The sequence below is a fragment of the Natator depressus genome, chromosome 28, assembly GCF_965152275.1.
Source record: "Natator depressus isolate rNatDep1 chromosome 28, rNatDep2.hap1, whole genome shotgun sequence".
Taxonomy (NCBI): Eukaryota; Metazoa; Chordata; order Testudines; family Cheloniidae; genus Natator; species Natator depressus.
Genome location: NC_134261.1, coordinates 7,387,549 through 7,410,018, shown reverse-complemented (window position 1 = coordinate 7,410,018; position 22,470 = coordinate 7,387,549). Strand labels below are relative to the sequence as shown.

Sequence of the window (22,470 nt, the reverse complement as noted above, 5' to 3'; positions counted from 1 at the left end):
ATCCCAATGGAAATCTCGTCACTTCTTTCTCGGTGCCATTTTCTTAGCCCTGGCTTTGGGTGCTTTGGATTCGGCTTTAGCCTTGTTCTCTCCTGTCTTGACTTTAGGTGGGATCTTGAACACCGCCTGGGTCTTGGCAGCTTAGAACTTTTGAGGGCTTTTCCCTGCATTTTTTGGTCCTGCTGCAGACACCACCATCTAACGACTATTCCTGGAAATGGGATGGTGGCATTTCCGGGGATCCTGGCAGCTCTAACCAGCTTCTAGGTGGCTATTTTCCTTCTCAAAGCCACTGGCTTCTTCTCATGCCTTGTCCTGGGAGCCCAGATGTTGTCTGAATGTGAAGGAGCCAAGATGCTGGTGTCCTTTCCCTCACCAAGGAGTCTTTGCTCATCAGAGTCCTGAACTCCAGCTGGATGTGGTTCTTGTTCTTCTACACAGCATAGGCCCTGGAGAACTGGGATCTGCAAATGTGCATTCATATTATACTTTTGTTTAATTGATGAAAACATAAACTAGACACTTAGAGGATGGGAACTGATTTCAGCTGCTGGACGGGTTAGCTGGGTTTTTATTCTTTTGCACAGGAAAACGCTGAGCGTTCAAATTCATTTCAAGGATCCCGATTCAGGGGAACTCCTGCACATACTGGAAATTGATACGAATATGTTTTCATTTAAAAAAGGCTTCTAAAGGGGTACGTGGATGTAAACAAAGGACGATTTGAGCTGCAGTCAAACACGCTACCACTGAGCTATACCCCCATGACATTTGCATAAGCAAGTCAGTGATCTTAAGGATTTTGAAGGACAGGCCCTGCTCACAGAGCTCCTCTTCCACTCCCAGACCACAGTGGTTTAATACTGGGGTTCGATTAAGCTTTAAAGATGCATGTAGACACCCCAGTCTGCACCCCCACGGAGACAGCTTCTCCCACTGACATTGCTACCGCCTCTCCGGGGGGTGGATAAACTACACGGAGGGGACAGCTCTCGCCCATCCCCTTAGAGCATCTTCATTAACGAGCCGCAGCAGTGCAGAGGCATTCGTGCGGCTGTGCCACGGCAGCATTTTGAATGTCGACTTGCCTCAGAGGAAGACCAGACTGGCTCCATTTGGCACCTCGGATGGCAAGACGCCCACACTGACTGCTGTGCGGTTGTGTAAGTGTGGCCATGGCTGAACCGCAAGAATCCCTGCCCGTTTCCCTGCCGGCTGGAGCACGAGGAGAGCGTGTCTGTGGTTGAGGACGTTGCTGTAGATTGTCCATTCCCTGCCTTGACAATTCAGACGGTCCCTGTCCCCAACGTACCCCCAGCACCTCTGTGATTCCAACAGCAGGTTTCCTCTGGGGCACTGAGATTTCTGGGGGAGTTGGTGGCTCCTTTCCTTCCTCGCCCTGGAGGAAACTCCGCTTTTTATTCCATCCTTGATGATTCATGGAATAACAAGAGCGGCATGAAGAAAGAGGAGAGGGAACGTCTCACGGCCGGGGGGAAGGTGGCCGCGTCCCCTCTGTCTGGCCATTGCCGGAGAGAAGGTTTCACTGGAATTGAATGCCTTGGCTCAGAGGAGAGACACAGGAAGATTTTGCTGTTCATGGAGCCACACAAAGGAAATGTTTCTCTGTGTGGAAATGAGGAGGGAAATGAAACACCCACATGGTGGCACCTCAGGCATAAGGGAACCCTGTAGGATTGGACTAGGATACGTTCTCAAGCAGCATGTTTCTTACTTTGCCCATCTGTCAATTTTGATTATTATGGATGGAAATATTTTGCCATCGGGTTGTGTGTTTACACCAAAATTGACAATTACCAACAAATACGTCGTTCTTCCGAGCCTGCCTAGTCTGCAGTTGGGGGGTTTCGAGGGACACAGTCACTCTCCCCAGGCCCCAGGCCAGGCCTGTGCTCTCCATGCTGCCCACTTCCCACCCTGCTGGGATCCTTCCCTCATCCTCCCCCCCCGCCCCGAGAACTCTGCCCCCCAGCCCCGTTTCTGGGATCCTCTCCCCTCCCCTGCTGGCAGGCTCCCGCCCCGTTCCTTTCTTTTCCGGCCTCCCCTCTGAGCAAAAGCTCTGCCCTCTTCCCACACCGGGAATTGAACCCGGGCCGCCTGGGTGAAAACCAGGAATCCTGACCACTAGACCACATGGGACTGGCCCTGCTGGGCTTCTCTAAGCCAACCCCTCGTGAGAGCAGCAGTGCCGCCCAGTGGGGCCTGCGCCCAGGGCTGCACGAACCCTCCGGGTGCTGAGGTTTCCCCTCTCTCCATTCCCGGTGCCTGTGATCAGGAACCACAGATCGGGGCTCTCAGGTGCTGCACAGACCGGGACTGAGATTAGGACCCCCTCTTCTGCAAGGCGCTGTACAAACCCTGGCCAACACTGGGACACCCGGGAGGTTCCCCTCAATTTCCCTCAGCCTCTGCTGCCCAACTTCTTCTGACCCCCCGCAATAAACCCACCTTTCCAAACAGTCCTTCTTCCCCTGCCCCCTCTCTTGGCTTGCACACCCCGGGCCCATCTGCTCCTGCCCCCTAGGTGAAGAAGCGATGGAGGCAACTTCAGCCACTGGAGACAGCCCCAGCCAGCGCTGGAGCCCGCCCCGGGGTGCTCTTTGCAAGACGCAGGAAGGGGGAGCGGTGGGTGCTGGGCAGAAGGAGGCAGGAGCCCGGAGAACAAAGCCCAGACGCCGGGGGCGGGGCAGCTCCTGGGGGCGGGGCCTGGAGGAGACCGGGGGCTGGGCAGCGCCTGGGGGCGGGGCCTGGAGGAGACCGGGGGCGGGGCAGTGCCTGGGGGCGGGGCTCGGGCCCAGACCAGACGCCGCTGCTGCCCCCGTGGGACCTGGGAGCCCGGGCTGGGCAGCTGCGGCTCCCCCCTGGGGTCCCTGCTGGGGGGCCCGTCATTAACCCCTCCGTGCCCGGCCGGGGGGGAGGTTCTCCAGCTGGAACCAGCCCCCTGGGCAGCCCCGGGCTCTGCCCGCCCCCAGCCGGAGCCCCCCAGTGAGCGGGAGACCCCGGGGGGGGGCAGGAAAGTGACTTTCTGCCCCCCGGACCCAGGGAGGAGCCTCGGAGCTGCCTCAGCCCCAGCGGAGCCGCCGCCAGGATCTGCCCCCGCTACGGCTGGGATGGGCAGGGGCAGAGACTGGGGCCCTGCAGGGGGGGGTCCCCTGTGGGGTGGGGGTATCTGGCAGGGAGGGGAAGGTCGGGGGGGGGGGTTTGAACTGTCTCTGTGCAGCCAGGAAATTCCTGGGGCGGAAGTGGGGGGCGGGGGAAGGGGGGGAGTTAATTGGATCCTGTCCCTGTTTGTGCCCCTTGCCTCTCACCCCCGATACAAATTCTCCCTAGTTCTTTCCCTTTTCATTATCACACGTGGCTGTAAAATCCAGGGAGATCCCCCCCCCTTCCCCTCAACTGATCCGCTCTCTCGTCTCTCCTGATTCCCCCCCACCCCCGGTCTCTCCCTCCTTCTCAAATGTCCATTTAAAATCTCCTCCCATGGGGGGATTTCCCCCCCCCCGCAGTTTTATCCGCAGCGATTTGTCCCGGTGTCGGTGGGAAATTGTTGCCCGGAGCCATCCCCCAACCTGGCTGCCCCCGGCGTGGGGGTGGGAGGAGACGCCGGGTCTCTGCTCGGGAAGGGAGAAGCAAGTGTCCCCCATGGGGACTGCCCGGACCCCGGTTTCCCAATCCCAGCTGCTGTCCCCTACCTACCAACACAGTTGCCCCCAGCCCTCAGTTGCCCCCCACCTGCTCATCCCCCACTGCAACCCCTTTCCCTCATCCAGGGAGCCTTCCCCCTCCTTTGCCCTCTTCAATCAGCTCCTCAGAGGGCTCCCTGCTGCCCATCTGAACGGGGGCAGTTGGGGGGGGCATCACTTTCTGTTTCTGTGTTGGACAGTCACATAAAATCCAGCCCAACCGTCCCCCTTTTCCACCAGTTAGTTAATAGCAATATAAAATCCCCTCCGGTCTTGGTGTTTTTCTCTGGTGTTATCCATTTCCTAGTTTGTGACAATTTTTCCCGGCAGATCTCAAAGGTTGATAGAAAATATCCGAAACGTTTGCCCCACTTTTCCTCTAGTTGTCTATTTCTAATTGAATATGCCCTGAGATTTTCTTACTATTTGATCATTCGAGAGACAGGGAAAATCTCACATTTACACCTTTTCTCAGATTCTTGAACATGGATCTAAAACGTTTGCCAATGTTGCCCATTTCCGCTGTGTTGATTTACCAAATATTGATGGGAAATACACTCAGCTTTTACCTGATATCGACAACTGATAGAAAATCCCTCCGATTTCCACCCTTTCTCTTTCATTTCTGAGCACTGATCTCAAAATTCAGGTTTTGCCTCCATGTCGTTATCAAATGTCAATTAAAAATCCTCTCGGGTTTGGGGCTCTTCCCCATGTCTCTAAATCCCAGCAACTTCTCCTTCCTTGGGGAGAACCTGTTACCCTGAGTCCTTCTCCATCCTGGAGGTTGCAGGGAGTTAAATTGCCCAGTGATCATCTTTCCCCTCTCCTTGAGAATCATTTGTTCCCCCCTTTATCTCTGTTAAAAATCTTTACTGATGAAAGAGAGCAGCCATGTATTCAATACCCATCAAAGCCAGAGGCCTCCCCCTGTTTGGGGGATCGGTGGTTCCCAGCTGGTAACAGGAGAGTTGTCGGACCCTTTTCTTTTCCCCAGATGGCATGGGATGGGGAGGTCCCTCTGAGTGCAGCGTGGGTCCAGAAGTATCCCAAACCCCATGACAAAGGGTCTCTGTGAGGGGTTGCTTCCCACAGTGCTAAGATGCAGCCACCTCTGGGGTGGATCCATGGTGGCCATTATTTGCTGATGACAGGGCATGGAAATTTCTTACCTATTTTGGCCCCTCCAGGCCGTCCATTCTCCTGTTAAATAAGCGTCCCCCCGGGCTCTGCCTGTGTGACTGGCCGTCAAGGGGTGGTGATAACTTTCTATCCACTTATTAGACACTGTGAGGGAACACTGTTGCTGGGGGTGGGGGATGTCTGTGTGGGGAGATTGCAGCGGGAGCTGAAGGGGCATTGTGATAGGGGGAGGCCTCTGGGTGGCTGGGCAGGGGGGACCCTAGTCAGGTTGGTGGGTTCTGGAGGTTTGGGGTTTCAGGGGGTGGTTGTGATGTGCCCAGCCCTGAGGCTATGGGTCCTAGGGGTGGGTATCGCTGGGGGCCTGTTGGCTGCAGACCAGTGGGGGTGGGGGTCTCTTGGGGTGGTGGGGCAGGGGGTTACGGGGTACCTGGTGCTGTGCCAGGGGCTCTGTGTGGGATTGCCCAGCTGGCTCCTGGGATCATTGCCATGCCCGGTGCACAGAGCTGTGTGGGGGGGATCCCCGGCGCAAGGTCAAGGGATGCCAGGCAAGCAGTGTGAGGGGTCCTGCTGTAAAGCATCAGGTGGTCCAGCCGGGGGTGGGGGGGTCCCAGGCAAATGGCCTGGCAGATCCTGCTGGAGGGCAGGCAGGGGTCCGAGGCAGGCAGTGGGGGACTGAATTCCCAGAGGGGGGTCCCCTTGGGGTGGTTCCTGGCTGCTGGGGCTCTTGGTGGGGGGAATTCTGGGATTCCCAACCTGGCAGTAACAGTCTGGTGGGGGGTTCTGTTGGCCAGTGGGGCTCTGAGGGGTATCTGGGGTCCCTGGCCAGGGACTCTGGGGGCTGGGTCCCAGGGAATATCTGGTGGGACCCTGGCTGGGGGGGTCTGGGCTCTGGCTACTGGGGGCCCTGGATGGAGGCTCTGGGGGCTGCTACTAACCATGCCACTTATCTCTGATCACCTTGTGCCAGAACCCTGGCTCCAAGCACTGCCCGGCGGCATTCCCCGGCCACGCCCAGTCACCGTGATAACTTTCTATCCACTTCTCAAACACTGTGAGGTGAAATCACAGGTTTTGATTTTCTCCCCCCTTGAAAACTGCAGGAAATTCTGGTTCCATTGGGAAAATTCATGACCCCCAGTCCTTGTCCTAGATCTGGGGGGGTGAGGGAGGTGGGAAGGGGGTTAGCACTGCCACACAATGGTCTCTTCCACAGCGTTCTGGACTCATTCTTTCTGAAATCTGGTTTCATTGAGACCATCATGACTCCAGTCACTGCATGGAAAGACAAGGACTGACTCCCGGTGAACAGTGGGGCAAATGAGATTAGCAATTCTCCCTGTGAGGAGGGTCTCTCATTAGCTGCTCTCCCCAGAGAGCTAAGGGAGGGAAGGCTGCTCATACGCTCTGTCCCTCTCCGCTCAGGATATTGGGGTTCAGCTTCCTGGTCAGACCCTGCAGCCTCCATTGAGATCTGGGAGAGCAGGCTGAGCAGCTGCTGCTCCCCCACCAGGGCTTCTGTGCTGGGAAGTGACCTTAATTAAAGCTTCTTCTCTGCTGAGCCCAGGTGAGGACTTTCTCCAGCTGGTTCTGGCCCCCTGGGGCAGCCCTGGGCCTTGCTAATACTAAATTCTCAGCCAGAGATTCCAGGTAACTGAAAGAAATGAAGGGAAAATGCTGGGGTCTGGCCTTAAAATGACTCTACACAAACAGCCCCTCCTCCCCCAGTCATTTCTCGTCCCATTAGCAATTGCAGGATCAAATCCAGCCATGAGGGAGCAACCAACCCAGGAATGGGACTTTCCTACCAGATGGGCAGGGAGAGGGGACAGGGCAAAGGAGATAGGAGACAGACTGAAAGGGGCCGTGGGAGAGAAGAGTTTCAAGAGAGATTTCCAGATCGCTAATCTGCCCAGACAGAGGTAACGCTGCACCCTGGTTAATATCACTTTCATGTGGACAAAATGAGGATCAGAGAGAGGAAAAGCCAGTTCCTGACCCCACATCCCTCCTGCTGGGGTGTGGCTGCCCTGGGGTCAGTGTCCGAGGGAATCCTCGAAAGGGACTCTTTTGGTTCTGCTCTTTTACAGCATTGTGTTCAGAGACTTTGTTGCGGAGTGGTGGGGAGGGAGAAGGGAGGCTTAGAAATGTGTCTGTGGGCTTAGCCTGGCAGGAGGGGCCAGGTCTCTGCTGTAATGAAGAGAATATCAAGCATTTTCCCAGCACGGCAGACTGTAGGATGTCTGTCTGTGGGGAAAGGGTCTGGGGGAAGCGTAATGTGAAATGAACTGAATCCTGGTCTGAAACCTCCACAACGGCCCTTCTCGCCCTGCCAGGCTGCAGAATGAAGTCCATGTTTTGCTCCAGCTCATCCCGTCCTCCCATGGGACAGGGGAGCGACATGGGTGCAGAGGAGCCAGCTCAGGTAGGGATTATTGGGGGGGTTCTGATTTGTTCCTGCAGGAGGGAGAGGGACAGCAAATACACCGGAGAGGGGAAGGTTTGCACTGTCTGGTCTGGAGGTTGGAGCAGGGCAGGAAATGCACAGAGTGGAGAAAGGGAGGAGGCCAGGGGGTGGCAGACCTGCTGGGAGTTGTTTAATAAGTGGCCTAGATTCGAGGAACAGAGCCATGGGGTTCAGAGGTGGAAATGCCCTAATTTGTGGAACAGAAAATAACCCACCAACATGGGGCTAGGAAAACTGACCAGACTCCCAGTGCTGGAGCCTGACCCGACTAACCAGTGAGATATGAAGGGGGCACCCACCCATCAGGCTTAGGGGAGATTCCCCTCCCTTCAGATCCAGCTCCTCACAAGGAGGAGGGTGTTGGGCTTCCAACCAGGGAGCTCTCCCTGGACCCTGCTATGGGCTCCATCTCCTGTATCGGTCTGTGGCTAGTAGGTGTGTGATGGATCTGCTGGGAGAGGAGGGGCTCTCTCTTCGTCCCTCACCCTGGTGTTTCCTGGGTGCTCTGAGCAGGGTGGGGGTGGGCCTCTGTTGACTGCGATCCACCCAGAGTTTCCGTTTGATTGGCTCCTCTCCCCCACAAATAGTGGGGTTGTGAGTGGGGCAGCAGGTCCTGAGTGTGGGGCTCTTGCTCTTTCAGGGGTCTGTGACGTTCGAGGAGGTGGCTGTGTATTTCACCAGGGAAGAGGGGGCTCTGCTGAACCCCGCTCAGAGAGCCCTCTACAGAGACGTCATGCAGGAGACCTATGAGACTGTGACCTCGCTGGGTAAGGGTTCCTGTCCCCTCGGTTCTTGGAGGGGGAAATGAAGAGATGAGGTTCACCCCACCCCTGCAATGCCACCTCTGCTCTGCCCTGTTCCAGCATCACCCCAGCGTGCCAGTGACACACACACGACCAGAGACCCTCCCCGGCTGCAGAACACTGTGGGGACAGAGCACAGGGGCAGTACCGCACAGTGTCCAATATCTCCTGTTTGCACAAGTAAAACGGGGGGGTTAGGTCCAGCATAACGAACAGAAGCTTCCGACTCGTGGCCTTCTCTCAAACCCTGAGCCTTCTCCACCCAGACCAGAATGTGCTTGGGGTGTAACAAGCAGGCTGCTGAAGTCAGGGCTGCTGGTCCAGGGTTACTGATCACACAGAGACTCGGGGCGTCCTTGAATGCTGGCTGGGGGAATCCAGACAAGGGAGCTCCAGCATCAGAACATTGAATCTCACCCAGGATTACAGATGACACAACTCCTCACTGCTCCGGATTGCCCCCGTGCATGGGAAAATGGCCTAGGTTGGTAGTGGAACTTCCTGAAACGTGGAGGGTGTTGCTCCCCCATCCCCATGTGTAATAGCCACAATCTCTCTCTTCTGCAGACTCCTTGGATTTTGGGCTCCATCATTCCTGAAGTCACATGACCTGATTCTTATGTTTCACATTCTGCTTTTCCAGACTAATTAGAGTCTGTTGCTCCTGAATTGTAGCTTCTAATTTCCCAGTGTTCTCCACACCCAGGGACTTTCATACTCTTTCCCATTACGGTGGACTCACTAGATTCCCTAGTACATAAGAACGGCCACACTGGGTCAGACCAAAGGTCCATCTAGCCCAGTATCCCGTCTTCCAACAGTAACCAATGCCAATTCCCCAGAGGGAATGAACAGAACAGATAATCATAGAATCATAGAAGATCAGCGTTGGAAGGGACCTCAGGAGGTCATCTAGTCCAACCCTCTGCTCAAAGCAGGACCAATCCCCAACTAAATCATCCCAGCCAGGGCTATGTCAAGCCTGACCTTAAAAACCTCAAAGAAAGGAGATTCCACCACCTCCCTAGGTAACCCATTCCAGTGTTTCACCACCCTCCTAGTGAAAAAGTTTTTCATAATATCCAACCTAAACCTCCCCCACTTCAACTTGAGACCATTACTCCTTGTCCTGTCCTCTTCTACCACTGAGAATAGTCTAGAACCATCCTCTCTGAAACCCCCTTTCAGGTAGTTGAAAGCAGCTATCAAATCCCCCCTCATTCTTCTCTTCCGTAGACTAAACAATCCCAGTTCCCTCAGCCTCTCCTCATAAGTCATGTGCTCCAGTCCCCTAATCATTTTTGTTGCAATCCGCTGGACGCTTTCCAATTTTTCCACATCCTTCTTGTAGTGTGGAGCCCAAAACTGGACACAGTACTCCAGATGAGGCCTCACCAGTGTCAAATAGAGGGGAACGATCACGTCCCTCAATCTGCTGGCAATGCCCCTACTTATACATCCCAAAATGCCATTGGCCTTCTTGGCAACAAGGACACACTGTTGACTCATATCCAGCTTCTCGTCCACTGTCACCCCTAGGTCCTTCTCTGCAGAACTGCTGCCGAGCCATTCGGTCCCTAGTCTGTAGCGGTGCCTGGGATTCTTCCGTCCTAAGTGCAGGACTCTGCACTTGTCCTTGTTGAACCTCCTCAGATTTCTTTTGGCCCAATCCTCTCATTTGTCTAGGGCCCTCTGTATCCTCTCCCTACCCTCCAGCCTATCTACCTCTCCTCCCAGTTTAGCGTCATCTGCAAACTTGCTGAGGGTGCAATCCACACCAACCTCCAGATCATTAATGAAGATATTGAACAAAACCGGCCCTAGGACTGACCCTTGGGGCACTCCTCTTGATATTGGCTGCCAACTAGACATGGAGCCATTGATCACTACTCGTTGAGCCCGACAATCTAGCCAGCTTTCTATCCACCTTATCATCCATTCATCCAGCTCATACTTCTTTAACTTGCTGGCAAGAATACTGTGGGAGACCATGTCAAAAGCTTTGCTAAAGTCAAGGAACAACACGTCCACTGCTTTCCCCTCATCCACAGAGCCAGTTATCTCGTCATAGAAGGCAATTAGATTAGTCAGGCATGACTTGCCCTTGGTGAATCCATGCTGACTGTTCCTGATCACTTTCCTCTCCTCTAAGTGCTTCAGAATTGATTCCTTGAGGACCTGCTCCATGAAAATCCTGTGAGGTTCAGCACAGACCAGAGAGAGAGCAGGGAAATCAGCCAGGGGATAAAGTGGGTAAATTAATTTCCTGTCGGGGAACTCAGAAGGACCTCAAGGAAAGCACAAGACAGCAGGAAATCCTCAGGGGAAAGACAAAAAATACATGCACTGAGTGTGGGAAAAACGTATATGACCAGTCAGCCTTTATAAAGCATCAGAGAATCCATGCTTTGTACCAGCCCACAAGGCATTGCAAGCCCTTCTCACAGCACCCTGCGGCCAGTTGCACAGTGGGATAGCGACCCACAATGCACTGCTCTCTGGGGCGATCCAAGAGCTGCTAGCCTGGATGCGCTCCGGTGACACAAGCAGCCTAGTGTGGACATGCAACAGCGGCTTAATTAAAACGCTTTAACTAAAGCAGCATAACTCTGTCGTGTAGACGTAGCCTGGCTCCCACTGGGGCCAAGGATGCTCAGGCACTGAAACTAAAGAGCCACAACTTCCTCCGTAGTTGGCAGGATTCAAACCTGCACAGGGAGAGCCCGCCGCCCCCCAAGGGATTTCAAGTCCACCACCTTAAGCACTCAGCCACAACTACTTGCTTTATACAGCGCTCTCACGACACTCTAGTTCTGTTCTCACTGAGTGATCGTTTCCAATTGTTTCCTCAGACCAGCGTCCACAACACACTCACTGCTGGGCGGTTGTGTAAGTGTGCCCAGGGCAGAACAAGAATTCCTGCTGGTTTCCCTTCTGGCTGGAGCATGAGGAGAGTGGGTCTGTGGCCAATGACGTTGCTGTAGATTGTAGTAAAATTCCTGCCTCGATAATTCAGACAGTCCCTTTCCCGTCATATCCCCAGTACATCAGTGACTGTAATAGCAGGGGGCAGGTTTTCTGTGGGGCACAGAGCTTTGCCAGGGGGTTGGTGTCTCCTTCCTTTCCTCACCCTGGAGCAAACTCAGCTTTTCATTCCATCTTTAATGTGTCATGGAATAACAACAGCGGCATGAAGAAAGAGGTGGGCAGGGTGGGTCTCAGGGGAGGGGCAGAGAGGTTCGAGCAGCAGAAAGGGCAGGGGCCTCAGGGGAGGGGCACAGAGGTGCGAGTGGTGGGCAGGGCAGGGGAGGTCGGGGAGGGGACAGAGAGGCATGGGTGGCAGGCTGGGTGGGTCTCATGGGTGGGGCTGAGAGGTGGGAGTGGCGGCCGTGGGGGGTCTCAGGGGAGGGGTCAGAGAGGTGTGGGTGGCGGGCAGACCTTGGGGTAGGGGGTGGAGAGTAATGAGCAGCAGGCAAGGAGGCCTCGGGGAGAGAGGAGGGAGTGAAAGGTGGACCAGCAGGCCTCAGCCGAAGAGGCAGAGTGGGGTGGGAAGAAGTCCTCCTGTTAACCCAGTGCTATCTACACCGGGATTAGGTTGATATAACTGCATTGCTCAGGGAAGGTAAATGTTTTACACCCCAAAGTAATGTCTTTACACTGACTTAATTTTGTAGGATAGACCTGTCCAAAGAATCACACACACACCTTGGGAGTAAAACTTCACCTGCTTCTCTGCTTTACAGAATCGAAACACAAGAAACGCTTGTCAGGGCCCAGTGCGGGTTGGCAGGGAGTCGGGTGTGGGCAGACACCATGTGTTAGCCAGAGGAAGGCACCATGGATGAGCTGGTTTAAAGCACCTGTCTCGTAAACAGGAGATCCTGGGTTCAACTCCCAATAGTGGCTTTAAAGGCACCTGGTACTGGCTGCTATCAGAAGACAAATAACAGAGTTAGATGGACCTTTGGTCTAGCCCAGTGTAGCCGTTCTTCTTGTTTAAATTACACTCACAGGCACTGATAATAGAGTGACTGAAAGTTTGGGTGTGAAGGGCTGATAGGTCAGTGGTGCAGTCCCCTCGCAGATAACCCCCTCCCTCCGGGACAGGGGCAGGTCCGAGCTCTCCCACCAAGTGGCTCATTGGGGCTGCCAGAATCTGTGGGCGGCTCATTCAGTTTACGCCGAGGGTGGAGTCCTGCTTTGTGCACCGTGTCTGAGAATGAAAATCCTAAACCTCCCTTTGAAATAACGAATGCAGCGGGACCTGTTTTTGTCCCTGCCCCAAAGCAGACAGAGAAATGGAGACATGTCATTGAGTCCAGGGGAATACTTCACTGCGGTTTTACCTTTTTCACTTGCCAAACTCCCGCCCAACCTTCTGGGCTCCTAGAGCAGGGTCCTGAGCCTGAGCCGAGACACGTACACTGCAACTTTACAGCCCAAGCCGCTGTCCTGGATTAATGTGACACGGGCCAGCCGTGGGTGATTCATTGCACTGTAGACGTATCCTAACGTTATGTCTGCACAGCGATTAAAACACCCAGGGCACCTGTCTCAGAGCCCGGGGCAGCTGACTCAGGCTTCTGGGGCTGGGGCTGCAGGGCTATAAAATGGCAGTGGAGACAGATGGGCTTGAGCCCAACCTCTGAGGCCCCACGAGGGGGGAGGGTTTCCAAACCCAGGCTTCAGCATGAACACCGATATCTGCACCCCACTTTTGGGCCCCACGGCTTGAGCTCCAGGAGCCCACGTCAGGTGACCCAGGCCAGCCCTGCTGCCATCTTTATCCCGGGAGAGAGGGACTCTACGGGGACGTCTCCATTGCAGTGTCAGCCCAGGGGTGGCAGGCTGTGCTCAAAGCAGCACCCTGGAAGCCCCATAGTCACCACTCTCATAGAATTAAGGTAGGATTTGTACAGAGTCGGCCTGGCGAGCTATCATTGTAAAAGTCGTGATCTGTTGAAGGCTAATACCTGGGTGGATGGTGTGTGCTAGCCGTGTCTGGGAAGTGGTGGAGTTTTGCTCTGGGTGCGTTACTGAAATATGTGATGAGGCTGGGAAATGGCCACCACCAGCCTTTCCGGTGTGACGCTGGAGGAGCCAGACTAGCTGCTGGCCCAGTAAAGGTATCCACGCTCCCAAGGACTCTCCCAGGAACCGTGTACAATGCGGACTCCTCCGAGACAGCCCGGAGACAATGGACACTGCTTGACTCACAACGTAGCAGAGGAACTTCCTAACAAGTTGGAAGAGGGGAAGAGACGGTATGACTTGGCCTCTCTCCCCGGCACTTCAACACCTGGCAACACATCTGGAGGACAAAGACTGAACTGAAATAATTCAGAGATCAGAAAAGAATAATAATAATCCATCCAAATCAAAGTCCCCAAACAGACTAGTATTGGTTACTCAACAGAAAATTTTCCATGTGGGGGATTTTGTTTTCCCAGTCAGACCTTGCCAAGGGAAGCAGAGAGAAAATCTTTGAGTTGCCTCCTTCAGAACAGCTTGGCCTAGACTCTCTAGCACTCTAGCTTGGCCTAGTGACACTCACGGGTCACTGTCGTGGCCTTGCTGAGAACAGGGGCACTTTAATTATTTGGGCAGGTCCCAGTGTGTTTGGGGAAGATTATGAGGCTGTTAGCTCTTGAGATAAAAATTAAGAAACAAAGAACAATTTGAGAAATCTGGGATTTCGACATGTTTTATTGAAAGCAAGGGAGGGCTGAGTTCCTGAGAAGGTTTTGTTTGCAGGAAGCAATGTGGCTTGTACCAAAGGGGAGATGGTTGTTTGTGAAGGAGGGGAGAAGACAAAATGCACACGATGAGGACAGGATTCAAACCCATGCATGCAAAGCACAAAGATTAGCAGCCCACCACTTTAACCACTCAGCCACCTTATGTGAGCTGCTGAAGAAGGGACAGGAGGAGAAATCTAAGGCCAGCAGAGGTAGGGACAATAAGGAGTTTTTAAATACCAAGTGTAAGGAGGGTCTGAATGACCTCCCCCCTCACATCTAGTGATGAGCTGGGGGAAAGACTTCAGGAACAGGCCGTGTTCACATAGACAGGCCTACTCTGCCTAGCTATGCAGCAAGTATCCTTTGTACAAAACAAACAAACAAAATATAAAGGTAATTCTTCCGTTTTCCTGCACTCAGCCAAAAAAATTGTGAAAAGAAAGGGGCATTTTTAAGCAATCATCTGTCCCCACCCAGGGGCTGGGGAATGTTTACTTTGTTGTTCAGACACTTTCGGGGCAAGCTGGCGCCAGGGGAAGAAAACCCAGAATGCCCTGGGTCCCCTGTCGCAACAACACATTGTGTTCTGTGTTTGTCTTGTTGTTCCTGTTATTTTGGTGGATATTGTAAATTCTTCAGGCGTGACACCCCCTTTTAATTGGGCATGTCATGCTGCCCCTTTCGGGACCAAGGGAAAATGTACCCTAATTCAACCTCTTCCACCCTCTACTCCGCCCCCTCCCTCCAAATTGTCTGTGACACCCCCATCCCCACAGTGGTCTACCCCCATCCAGAGACCTGTGGTTCTTAATGCAACTGGTTTACAAATGACTATCGCTCTGTTCCCCACCGACTGGTCTCTCAGTACAAGATTTCCTAACTGTTCTCAGTTCACGAAAGTACGTGAAAGAATGTTGCCATGGGTAATTTCAAACTCATTTGGATTGAATAGGTGGAAATTAAAGAAGAACGTCCTTAAATGGTGAGCCCTCACAAATTACCTCTCGGAAAGCTGAAACTCATTGCAGGAAGCTGACTCAGTGTCTTGAATCCAACGCTTGGAACGTGCCCTGGGGCTACTGGACAGAGGGGGATTACGACAGGGATTTGCACTTAGCTCAACTGATGGTTGGTTGGAAAATGTTATTCTAACCCTCGATCAGGGTTGGAAGGGACCTCAGGAGGTGTCTAGTCCAACCCCCTGCTCAAAGCAGGACCAACCCCAACTAAATCATCCCAGCCAGGGCTTTGTCAAGCCAGGCCTTAAAAACCTCAAAGGAAGGAGATTCCTCACCTCCCTAGGGAACCCATTCCAGTGTTTCACCACCCTCCTAGGGAAATAGTGTTTCCTAATATCCAACCTAAACCTCCCCCACTGCAACTTGAGACCATCACTCCTTGTTCTGTCATCTGCTACCACTGAGAACAGTCTAGATCCATCCTCTTTGGAACCCCCTTTCAGGTAGTTGAAAGCAGCTATCAAATCCCCCCTCATTCTTCTCTTCCGCAGACTAAATAATCCCAGCTCCCTCAGCCTCTCCTCGTAAGTCATGGGCCCCAGCCCCGTAATCATTTTTGTTGCCTTCCGCTGGACTCTCTCCAATTTGCTTCTGTAGTGGGAGGGGGCCCTGAAAACTGGGCGCAATGCTCCAGATGTGGCCTCACCAGTGCCGAATAGAGGGGAATAATCACTGCCCTCCATCTGCTGGCAACGCTCCTCCTAATGCAGCCCGATATGACCAGTTACCCATATTGAATGCAGGCTCAGCAATATTTGATCAATTGGTTGCTGTCCATTCAGTCGGTTATTTCCTACTTATTCATAACTAATGAAGATGCTCTAAGGGGATGGGAGAGAGCTGTCCCGTCCGTGTAGTTAATCCACCTCCCCGAGAGAGGGTAGGTATGTCAGTGGGAGAAGCTGTGTCGGTGGGTGGGCAAGCTGTGGGGTCTACATGTATAGATAAAGTTTAATCAGACCCCATTTTTAAAACCACCCATGGTCTGGGAATGGAAAAGGAGCTCTCTGAGGCAGGGCCTGTCCTTCAAGGTCCTTAAGATCACTAACTCCCCTATACAATTGCTATGGGGGGGGTAGCTCAGTGGTTGAGTGTTTGACTGCAGCTCAAGTGGTCCTTGGTTCAAATCCAAGTGCCCCCTTACAAACCTGTTCCCTTAACAAAAATAAGGGCCTATCCATCCCCATTATGTTTGGGAGTTCCACTGAACAGGGATGAATGGAAACACTAGGTGTTTTCCTGTGCAAATGCATAGAAACCTAGCAAAGAGGTCCCTCAGCTGAAATCAGTTCCACTCCTCTGAGTGTCTAGTTTATGTTTTCGTCAATGAAACAAAGACACATGAAGGCACATTTGCAGGTCCTTGGTCTCCATTGTGTGGAAGAGCAAGAACCCCATCCCCTTGGGAGGAATGGACTAGTTTGTGTTACATTCGGTAAGTAAGTTGCCATTGGGACTGAGAACTCTACTGGAGGTGGACAGGAGTCTGCTCCAAAAATAAAATAACCACGATTTACCAAACTACCTGTTACACATTCGATCCTCTCTTTGTGCACACAATAGAAATTGGGGCTCGAATAAATGGCCACCTTCCTTTAACACAGATCGTTGTTCCTTGTGACTGTCAGATGCCTTCCAATGGCAGCTGTTGAAAGGGAACGTGCTTCGAGCTCATGATCACCCGCAGCGTCTCTGGAAGGTTCCCAACCACAGAGCTGGTTGTGGCTGCCTCTAAGTAACCGCAGAGTCAGTGTAGGACCAGATCGTTACTTGCACAGCGTCACTTTCTGGTCTCACTGATCGCTTGGGTAGAAACAGCCATTTCCTGCCTCTCTGTCACACAGAAGGACAATTTTCTTTGCGCAGACGCAGGAACATCAAGATCTTTCTCTGTCCCTTGTGCAAAGCAGGGTGTCAAATTCCAAGGAACCCTCCTCGTCTGCGATGGAAACAATGGGGAAGCAGGGGGCCCTGGGCACCTCCAGCCCTGGCCGGGAGATGTTCCCTCCCCGCTTTCTTTATGCTGCTGTTGTTATTTCATGGAGTGTTTGGGATGGGGAAAAGCTGAGTTCACTCCAGGTGGAGGGAAAAAAGGACGCTGAGAATCTCAGGGCCTCAGGGAAAACCCAACCCCTGCTACCGGGATCAGTGAGGTGCTGGGGATTTGAGCAGGAAAGGGACTGTGTGAATTGTCCAGGTGGGGAATGAATAACCAGCGACAACTAGATCCACCTCATTAACCACCGACACAGGCTAATCGTGCTGCAGAGAGAAGGGAAACTGGGAGCGATTCTTTGCTGTCAGCCATGGAAACAGTGACCCGAGTGCACTGCAGTGAATGTGCTGGGGAAAGCTGGACTTTACAGGCAAGTGGAAATAGCAGATCCGAGAAACACCTGGAGCCCCCCCCCGCACCACTTCTTCCACCGGGGTGAGGTGTTGAGCGACTCACAGCGCCCCCCAGCGCCGTTCCCTTTCAGCAGGGGGTGGCAGCTCCAGCCAGTCAATGCCGGGGAAAGGGCCGAGTGTATCTCTGCACCCTGAGTCCAGGGCAGGCCCTCTCTCTCCCCCACATAGAGAAACTGGCCCTGCTGCAAAGTGACCCCTACGAACCAGCAACCTCCAGGACAGAGGGTTTGGCCCTCCGAGCAGGGAATGTGTCCCCCATGCTGCCGTTAGGCCCCTGGAGGCTCTGGAAACAGGAGGGCTGTGAGTGTAACCCACCCCAAACACCCCCCATCTGGGGATGTAGTTCATTGGTAGAGTGCATGCTTTGCATGTATGAGGCCCTGGGTTCGATCCCCAGCATCTCCAGGTTCTCTTTTCACGCTGCTGCTTTGCTCAGGCCCAGCAGTCTCCCTGCAGGAGTTTCAGTCCTGCTCAGTGCGGGGCAGGTGCCCATTGCACAGAAGGTCTGTGGGGGTTTCTGCTCCTAAGTCACCTTGGTACTTTTAAAAAGAAAAGGAGGACTTGTGGCACCTTAGAGACTAACCAATTTATTTGAGCATAAGCTTTCGTGAGCCACAGCTCACTTTATCGGATGCATACTGTGGAAAGTGTAGAAGATCTTTTATACACACAAAGTATGAAAAAATACCTCCCCACACCCCACTCTCCTGCTGGCAATAGCTTATCTAAAGTGACCACTCTCCTTACAATGTGCATGATAATCAAGGTGGGCCATTTCCAGCACAAATCCAGGGTTTAAAAAGAACGTCTGGGGTGGGGGGGGGGTAGGAAAAAACAAGGGGAAATAGGTTACCTTGCATAATGACTTAGCCACTCCCAGTCTCTATTCAAGCCTAAGGTAATTGTATCCAATTTGCAAATTAATTCCAATTCAACAGTCTCTTGCTGGAGTCTGGATTTGAAGTATTTTTGTTGTAATATCACAACTTTCATGTCTGTAATCGAGTGACTAGAGAGATTGAAGTGTTCTCTGACTGGTTTATGAATGTTATAATTCTTGACATCTGATTTGTGTCCATTTACTCTTTTACGTAGAGACTGTCCAGTTTGACATGGCAGAGGGGCATTGCTGGCACATGATGGCATATATCACATTGGTAGATGTGCAGGTGAATGAGCCTCTGATACTGTGGCTGATGTGATTAGGCCCTGTGATGGTGTCCCCTGAATAGATATGTGGACACAGTTGGCAACGGGCTTTGTTGCAAGGATAGGTTCCTGGGTTAGTGGTTCTGTTGTGTGGTGTGTGGTTGCTGGTGAGTATTTGCTTCAGGTTGGGGGGCTGTCTGTAGGCAAGGACTGGCCTGTCTCCCAAGATTTGTGAGACTGTTGGGTCATCCTTCAGGGTAGGTTGTAGATCCTTAATAATGCGTTGGAGAGGTTTTAGTTGGGGGCTGAAGGTGACGGCTAGTGGCGTTCTGTTATTTTCTTTGTTAGGCCTGTCCTGTAGTAGGTGACTTCTGGGTACTCTTCCGGCTCTGTCAATCTGTTTCTTCACTTCCGCAGGTGGGTATTGTAGTTGTAAGAATGCTTGATAGAGATCTTGTAGGTGTTTGTCTGTGTCTGAGGGGTTGGAGCAAATGCGGTTGTATCGCAGAGCTTGGCTGTAGACGATGGACCGTTTGGTGTGGTCAGGGTGAAAGCTGGAGGCATGTAGGTAGGAATAGCGGTCAGTAGGTTTCCGGTATAGGGTGGTGTTTATGTGACCATTGTTTATTAGCACTGTAGTGTCCAGGAAGTGGATCTCTTGTGTGGACTGGATCTTGTGTGGTCAATTGTTTAAGTCAATACTGTCTCAGATGTTCTGGGGAGAGAATGATTTTGCATTTTTGCAGGACATCAGACCCCCTGGGGAGAAGCTCCTCACAGAAAATGTGGCCCTAGGAGTGTCAGAGAAGGGAATCACTGTTTGCCTTACAAGGTGGGTGACGGAAACCCTGCAGGGACTTAGATTCCTCCAGAGTCTGATGAAACCATTGGTGGGGAAAGTCCAGGGAAGCGGAGGAGGAGAAGGAGAGGTAAAAAGGGCTTGCAGCTCTTGTGCAATCCCCATGCTCCCAGCAGAAGGGTCCAGGGGGTTCAGCACTTTGGCTGCTTGTTGAGGACACAGAATTCAGAAGATGGCAAAGCTCAGAGCCCCGTTACATGGAGTCAGAATGCAATCAGGTCACAAGGAGGGGGAGCAAAGTCCCTCCCTTGCTCTCTATGCCAAAGTTCCTATCAGCTCAATGTCCTTCCCAGAAGAAGGCCCAGGTCGGCTGCTGAGAGGGTTGCAATGGGGTCAATGAAGGCAGAGGAGGATTGTTCCTCCTGGGTTTTCTCTGTGTTGCTCTGTGATCCTAGTGGAGGAAGCTGACACAGCATTTGAGTTTGTTTCAGTGGCTTGGGTTGGGCTCAGGTTGTGACCCTGAGCACAGGGGTTCCTGCCCACTCTGCTCTTAGCCGCTCAGGGAATGGACAAAGGAGCAGCTTCAGAAATTGGACAGAAAATAGCCTAAGGAAGTGCAGCACAGCTGAGAAGAACAAGAGCCTCATCCTCTCCCTGGTGGTCTAGTGGTTAGGATTTGGCGCTCTCACCGCCACGGCCTGGGTTCAATTCCCAGTCAGGGAAAAGTCACTTTACAGCAAAACACCTTAATTTATTCTTCACTTGCTATTTTAACAAATTGACGCTTTTTCCCTGACTCCCCCATCTTCTACGTGATCTTGGCAAGGGCTTTGGAGACCATATCAAAATCAAAGCTTCCCACTGACTAGGAGCAGAATGTGGACATGTTTCCACTGTGCACCTCGATGTCCACAAATAGGTGCAAATTCTTGTTCCCCCTTGCTAGCTAGCCTAACCAATGTTATAACAACAGTAATAGACACTCAGGTTGACCCAAGATGTCAGTTTTCTTGCTGAAACAAAACCAAAAAATCATTTTGGGTCAACCAAATTATTGCAGCAAATAAAATATTCACGCAAAAAACTTTCATCCCACTCTATATACTAGTCTTTGGAAGTAACCATCTCGGCAAAACTGACCATTAGCCTCTTCCATTCCTGAGGTCTAGCTGCTGTCGTGTTCTAAGCATAGATGATGGGCCTTTCACCTGTTGGCCACTGGTTACTACCTTGCTCAGGTAGCTACTGATGAAAGGCAATGTGGTTTAGTGGCTGACCTACTTCTATCCCTCTGCCCAACTAGGGGTGTTTGTTTCACATTGCATGTAAAAATACAATCAATGCATTTTGTTGATACCTAAATATGGGATCAAGCTGTGATTGTAAGTTAATGACAAAATCTCTGCTGAGTTCGACAGAAGGAAGGTTTTCTCATCAGGTTCTAGCACACGATAAAAGTTCTGAAGGTTCTTCGAGCTTCCAGACACATGGGCCAGAATTTTCAGAAGGTCTCACCCCCACCCCTAGAGCCAGATTTTCAGAAGAACTCAGCTCCCAGTTGGGCAATAAACATTTTGGCCAGATTTTCAGAAAGGCTCAATACACTGAGGGCTGAGCTATTTTGAAAACAAAAGGTGGTAGAAGTTGTGGGTGCTGGTTGCTTGGCCATCTGGCCCACCATGCAGGAGTTTGAGGTTCAACATTACTTTCTCAGAATGGTAGCAATCATCTTTTATTCCCTTAAAAAGGGAGCAGGGAGACGACATATAAAAATGGGTTGTGCTTTAGAAAGTCTCTAGAAGTTGAAAGAGATATGCAATCTCCGCCTCCCTGGAAAGTTCACAACAAGTTAAAGAAAACTGAGATTGATAAGTGGCTTGACTAACAGTGACAGGCTGGCCGAGTGGTCTAACGCATCAAACTCAAACCTGTGTCTTTCCGTCATTTGTGTTCTGGGATCCATATGGAGGTGGGCGTTCAAATCCCCTTCCTGATACAATCGTTGCCTTCTACCTGAGAAATAGCCTCATTTCAACCTTTCCTGTAACATTACAACACCAACTGCTTCGTATTCCTATGATAGAAGTTGGAGGGAATTCAAAAGTGGTGCATTCAGGGCACCTAGTTGAGGTCACGGGTGGCCTAGTTATAAGCTAAGGTTGTTCAGTCCTGTCTGGGAGGGTAAGCTCTGGAGAACACGGATCATCTGGAGATTTCTGAGGGGAAGCAGGAACAGCTGATCCAGCCGGCGGAAGACAGCCATCTAGGATCCTAAGGACATATTTTGGCATCTAGGGACTGAGAAGTAAATCTCAGAACAGAGAGCTGAGGTGGTGCTGATGACTATTTCCTGCGGCTAAGGCTAAATGGAAGTGTGTACATCTAGGAACAAGCAATGTCAGCCACGTATACAGCAACAGCGGGATCTCAACTAGGAGTCAAAAGGTCATTTTACCTCTGTATTTGCTGTGCCCACTTCATCCAGTTCTGAGGTCCCCAGTTCAAGAAGGAGGATGAAACATTTGAGAGAGGAAAGAAGAGCCATGAGAAGGATGAAAGGCTTAAAACCCCCGCCTTGCTGTGATAGTCACAAAGAGCTCAGAAAAGGTTTAGGGGATGACGATCTCACTCCCTAAGTACCTACATGGGGAACAATACTTACTAACAGGCTCTTCAATCTAACAAGACAAATGTATAATGTGAGCCAATGGCTGGAAGTGAAGCTAGACACATTCAGATTGGAAATAAGGCGTGCTTTTTGACAGGGAAAGTAATTAACCATTGAAAATCTTACCCAGAGTCCTGGTGTATTCTCCATTCCTGGAAATTTTCAAATCAAAAGTGGATCTATTTTTTTTAAACGGATCTGTTCTAGTTGAAAAGGAATTCTTCGGGGGCAGGTTTCGGGCCCGTGCTAGACAGGAGGTCAGACTGGGTGTTTACGAAGACCCCTTCTGGTTTTAAAATACGGGAAACAAACCCTTAAATGACAAACGCTTTATTCTGTGAACCAAAAGGAAGCGCTTCCCCTGGCTCTTTTTCTCATTTTGTAAACAAGGGCTTGGAATGTCAACTCTCAGTGAAACTTTGCCTTTAAACTGAATTAGGTGAATTTTCCAGCTCTTGATCCTCTGAGTCCAAGGAAGAATCCCTGAAAAGCAGGTGAGGTTTCAGTTCAGAATTTCATAGGTTAATTTGAGGCCATCCAAGAGTGAACACTTAGGTAGGGAACAAGTGAG

The 22,470-nt window shown here is 51.9% G+C and overlaps 4 non-coding genes across 4 annotated transcripts; 3 read left to right on the top strand and 1 right to left on the bottom strand.

The window, feature by feature from the left end:
- Positions 1–2,088: 2,088 nt before the first annotated feature.
- On the bottom strand, positions 2,089–2,160 carry TRNAE-UUC (transfer RNA glutamic acid (anticodon UUC)). The gene has a single exon. It is a non-coding gene; the product is annotated as a tRNA-Glu (tRNA).
- A 13,783-nt stretch (positions 2,161–15,943) lies between these two features.
- TRNAC-GCA (transfer RNA cysteine (anticodon GCA)) lies at positions 15,944–16,015 on the top strand. The gene has a single exon. It is a non-coding gene; the product is annotated as a tRNA-Cys (tRNA).
- Positions 16,016–17,616: 1,601 nt separating this feature from the next.
- TRNAA-UGC (transfer RNA alanine (anticodon UGC)) lies at positions 17,617–17,688 on the top strand. Its single transcript has one exon. It is a non-coding gene; the product is annotated as a tRNA-Ala (tRNA).
- A 2,194-nt stretch (positions 17,689–19,882) lies between these two features.
- TRNAE-CUC (transfer RNA glutamic acid (anticodon CUC)) lies at positions 19,883–19,954 on the top strand. The gene has a single exon. It is a non-coding gene; the product is annotated as a tRNA-Glu (tRNA).
- The last annotated feature ends 2,516 nt before the right edge of the window (positions 19,955–22,470 follow it).